At 36.9% G+C, this 5,425-nt stretch overlaps 1 protein-coding gene across 4 annotated transcripts in view; it reads right to left on the bottom strand.

Moving 5' to 3' along the window:
- Window positions 1-3,795, bottom strand: part of LOC108755222 — a 163,704-nt gene extending 159,909 nt beyond the window's left edge. For 3 of the 4 annotated variants that reach the window (XM_018498116.1, XM_018498119.1, XM_018498118.1), the window contains exon 1: window positions 3,362-3,793. The gene's annotated coding sequence lies outside the window, so the exon portion shown is untranslated. Of the gene's footprint in view, window positions 1-3,361 lie in introns of all 4 variants that reach the window. The other variant, XM_018498117.1, reaches the window with a different exon arrangement.
- Window positions 3,796-5,425: the final 1,630 nt, after the last annotated feature.

Genomic DNA, 5,425 nt, shown 5'->3' with positions numbered 1-5,425 from the left:
CTCTCTCTCTCTCTCTCTCTCTCTCTCTCGCTCTCTCTTTCTCTCTCCCTCTATTAAATCTTCTCCTTTTGTATCTAGTCAATTTATGTATCAATTTTGGTAAATTACTGTGTGCTTGAAAGAATTACGTCTTGGAGCGTTTAATATCGATTTCTCTCTCTCTCTCTCTCTCTCTCTCTCTCTCTCTCCCCCCCTCTCTTCTCTCTTTCAAGGGGGTTATATTGGAACGAATTCCAGTTAACGTTGTCGCGAAAGAGAGCATTCACTTCTCTCACTCTCTTAACCCGTAATCATCAAAAATAGCAGCACTGAACTTCAACGCTTTCTGGAACTAGTGAAACTACTCGATACACGGATCTCTGCCAAAACGCACGAACTCGATGAGGTTTTGTTACGTATAATGTACATACACAAACACACGCGCGCGCACACATATACCATTCTAAAAAATACGCAAATATCTCGAGATAAAGAGACATTTTTAAAAATCATTCAAACAAAAATTTTATGGTTTCAAGGGGAAAAGAAGATGGTGACCTTTATTGAAGACCTTCAAGAAGACGTCCTTAAGATCAGGTCAAGGTTACGTAAAATTGATTGAATGGAATCTCCCATTGTTTACTGCATATTCTTGTAGTTTGTTTCCAAAGGAAGTTTCAAAAGAGTTTTCCAAAACGCTATAATAAAATATTTTTTTATTAAGTACATTTTTCGAGTCAAGAGGTTTGAAAGTTACGGCACTGTCGGCATTTGCATTGTCTATGCATTATTTAAGGTGTCGGACTGACGGCTAAAAACTTTTTGAATGTCGCTTGGAGTCAATAATTGATATCGTAAAGCCATTGTAAGTCTTATTTTCATTTATGTACTAAAAATTTATTTTAAATTTATTTATTTAAAAATACAAATAAGAGGCGCGACCTCCGATTAATAGAATAATAAAAATCTCAATTAAAGAAATTTTTTTCGTTCTTAGTATAAACTCAATCTCACAAATGCGTATTAATGCGTATATTTTAATTTTGGGAAAGAATTTTCAAATCTATAAAAAAAGGAATAAGTAATTGTTAAAAAAAATATTGCGTCTAATCGGTAAAACAGACGGATCGTCGTTTAATAATATTTATTTGTAAGTCCATTAGTTACCAATCAATATGAATCATCTTAATCTAATTATGTTGATATTGTTAACTTATTTTATATTAATTTGTGACTTATATCTGACTATAGTATTTATATTATTAATTGATTTGACTTCTAAACATTGTACGTTATGTATGCGTGATATTGTTGTGGACTTGAATTTGAGATGACTCCGTACAGTGTTGTAACTATGGTAATCAACGTTTCTTTCCTTTGAAGAATTCAAATCAATTTTTTACCTCATTCATAAGATCGTAGCACAATACGCGATAATTCACACGAATGATTGATATGGACCTTTTACGATGGTTTTGTGTTTTTATTCTAATTACTAACTGTGTATGTTAATGATGAAGCCAAAACGTACATATTAATATATTATTCGACTAATTAAAATTTACGACTTTAATTTCATATGTCGTTCAATTATTAAAATGTTTATATTGCAATTTGCGCATTATTTACGCCGACTCCTAACGCTCTTCTTTTTCTAAAACTGTTAATTTATTTGTCGAATTTGAAAATCTTATTTTTGCAATGTTTATATGTATATAAATTGAACTATATACTTTCAAAACGAATACTATTCAGCACTTGATGTTAAATTTAAAATGCCTATTTACCTGCGAAATATCTTATCAGTTCATTTCCATGTCGCAACTCTTCCGAGCGCTTTTAAAATAAAATTTGATAATTATCTCCGGCTGAGTCAGCCGAATAACAGATTTCCAACCTATTAGAAACCACATATTCTATTATTTCCTGTTCCTGTTGTACTTTTCAATTGTATGTCAAGCTTTATCACATAAATAACACGGTCATTTATTCAGTTATTTATCATGCCGACTTCTAACGTCCTTCTTTTTAACTATCAATTTGTTTGTTGAATTTGGAAGTTTGTTGAATTATTGTATTTATTATTATGTTTATATGTAAGCAAATGCACTTTTGCAAATACACTTTTCAGTTCTACGAACCTCTGTGCTCTACAGTTTTATTTATACAGCGTTTTCTCGTGGTTTTTTTTCTCCAGAGCCAAAGTTTACAGAGCCATTCTGGAGCACGTAATAAATTAATCTATCTACGCATGAAAATCATGGAAGACTGTTAGAAGCAGCTGGCGTAAATTGCGATCCATTCGGTGTCTCGGCGTGAATATCGCGCGATTGAAAAGTTTCGCTCAGCTCCATTTCTCGTTCCACAAAAAGCGCGTGATCTAGAAATGGCGATGCCATTTTCTGAAAAATGATTCGATTCCTGAGAATCGACATACATTTTTGAGGCCACGATTTTTACAATTGATTCCAAAGAATCGAGTTATATTGAGCCTGTTATTATTGAAACACAGTTTTCAAAGAACGAAAAAGAAAACACGAGAAGAAGCACGGCTTTCAAAGGAAGACTAATGTAGCGTGATAAATAAAAATAAATGGATATTTCTTTTTATCCTATTCATTCATCTACCGTATAATTGTTGTCAACTATTTCTTTCCGTTTGCTGAACAGCTTTTTGCTGTCTGTCTCGATTTCTAGATGGGATTCTCGCGGAGAGACATGTAATTGGTTGGTTCTACAGATAAGAATCCACCATATATTCAATCGTTTGACGACCACATTGGGGAATTTTTGCAATACCTCGTATATTCAGATACGGTGAACGTTAAGGTCACGTTATTTAATGAAAAATCAAAACTGCGCATGCGCAGTTCGACTTTCCGCTAAATAACGTGACTTTAGCGTTCTCACCGTATCTGGATATACGGTACTGCAAAAACTCCATCATCTCCTCGATTCTAATTAAAAAAGAATCGATGATAAATCAAATTTCTCAATTGGCTGACAATTGGATTCTTGAGTGTGAGAAAGAATCAATTCTCGATGCACATCGAAGGAATCAAAATCTGACATCATTAGCGTGACACACGCTAGAGACTGGCGAGAGGCCTCGATTTAAACGCGCGTACATAAACGCGTCGAGCGCTCGCGCCGAACAGGGAACGCGATGAAAAAAAGCGCGCTTCGGCAACGTCGGCGGCGGCGACGGCGGCGGCGACGACGACGACGACGACGACGACGACGCTCGTTATTGAGCGAGCCCGAAAACGCCGCGCTTTCGTTTATGTGCGTACACGTAGAGGACGGAGGACGACGCCTCGGCGCGTCGTCGCGCCGATGTCGCGTGCGCGCGCGCGCGCGCGCTCTCGTCGTTCTTCCTCACCTTTTTTTTAGCGCGAAAGTCGCGTCTCACGCCCGGGTGCTCCGCAGCGGTGATGATGACGATGACGACGACTACGACGGCGACAGCAACAGCAGCGATGCGGTAATCCAATATGGCAGCCTACACACATGTCAAAACAAACGCACCGATGCGAGATGCGAGCAGCGAGAGAGTGGAGCGCGCCGATCCGGGGTCGTGAGTCGTGACGTCGTGTGTGCTCCGAAAAATTCGAATCGTCACGGCATCGATCTCCGGACCCCGACGCCGGCACGTGCCGTCGACGCGTAACGTCGCGTAACGTCAGGATCGTTGTAGGATCACTGTCGTTGTGATACGAATGCGCGAATGACGTACATGGAGGAGAGAGACGACGAGAAAAGAGGAAGAAGAATGCTGGCCCTCGAGCGCAACAAACGACACATACTCCGCGAGCGCCCGCCACCGACTAGCAGCCACTGCCGCCACTGGCAGCGAGAAGTGAGACGCGCCACTCGCCAGTCAGTGGGGCCAATAGTGGGTGCAGGACGACTAGGAGGAGGGGAATCTCTCGGCGAGACCTCAGTGGCGCTCAACCGAGACGGGACGTCCCCGGACTCCCAATCACCCTTCACCCTTGTTTACTCACACTCTCCTTTGCGTATTGATAGAGAAGGGGGACCTATTACGACATTACATTTACATTTTATACAACTTCATTAATAATCAATATTTAAATTTTTAACTTGACAATTACGTTTATCAAAATGTTATTTGTTCGAACGATTCTAGACTCAAAACTATGAATTACATTTCATATTTAGGACACTATAAAAATGTCGCAGTAATGGCTCGACGAGAAACAGGGATGGCTTTCCGTAAAAATAGATTTGAAAAATTAATTTTGTTTAAAAAAACAACATTTAGTTACAAAATTAATAAAAAAGTAAAGTATTACAAAACGTATGCATATTATTATATATAAACGCATAACTCCTTCCGTATACAGATATATAGGTTACGCAATACTAAAAATCTATAGTACATGCAACATAAACTGTAGATTAACAGAGCTCCGATCAATTTGTGGAACAATTATTTTAATATGAAATCCTTGAGAGAGCGAGAGAGAGAGAGAGAGAGAGAGAGAGAGAGAAAGGCCGTCAGCAATCAACAGCTTAGGAGGTCACATTAGCAAAATGCCATTATCTAACTTTGCATAACTCGAAATGTATACAGCCAATTAAATAACAAAGAACACATTCAAATGTACATATATATATTCGTACGATAATTCGCTCAAGTTTTAAAATAATGAGGAAATATAATGTCATTAAATAATAAATTGTACTTTAAAAACGAAAAGCTTGAAAGTAAAAACTGCTGATTATTGTATATTGGTTAACACGCCATGGTATAACGGCGAGCTATTAAACAGATTATTCTATAAGTAACCGCTAAAATTCGCCATTTAATGGTGGATATTAAGAGGGGTCATAATATCTCTCTACATTGGCAACATAATACCATCTTCTCCTCTACATCGCAGAGAAGAGTGGGAGAATTGCTGACACCTAAGGAAAGAGTTAAATAAAACTGTCAATTATTTATCAATTAATATATGTCTTTATTCTGAAAATACTCTGTAATTTATATTTAAATTACAATAATTAGCATTCATATACATACATATAATCAATATAAGCTATAATTTTTAAGTAAAAAACAAATCGTTCGAAATTATTCATCACCACGCGGAGTAATACCGAATCAATTTTTATCTTTTGTTTAAAATTATAATTTATATTAATAAATATTCTATATAAATGTTTATTATTGTAATTTAAAGTCAATATCCTTTAAATAAAAGATAGTGACTTTTACTCCTGTAATTGATAAATAATCGCCGGCACTATTTTTTCCTTACATACTCGCAAGTACTTCATTATTCTCTACGTCAAAGTCATCGAAAACATGTATTTAACAGCGTGTACTGTAATTTCTACGGTCACGTGTATAGTTCGACATTTGTATACGATTACTTGTTATATTAAGAAAGGAGGTAGATCAATAAAACTGTTTTTGAGT

This window comes from Trachymyrmex septentrionalis, unplaced genomic scaffold, assembly GCF_001594115.1.
Source record: "Trachymyrmex septentrionalis isolate Tsep2-gDNA-1 unplaced genomic scaffold, Tsep1.0 scaffold86, whole genome shotgun sequence".
NCBI classification, from domain to species: domain Eukaryota; kingdom Metazoa; phylum Arthropoda; class Insecta; order Hymenoptera; family Formicidae; genus Trachymyrmex; species Trachymyrmex septentrionalis.
Note: the sequence above shows the minus strand (reverse complement) of the source record. Positions and strands in the feature narration are given on the sequence as shown.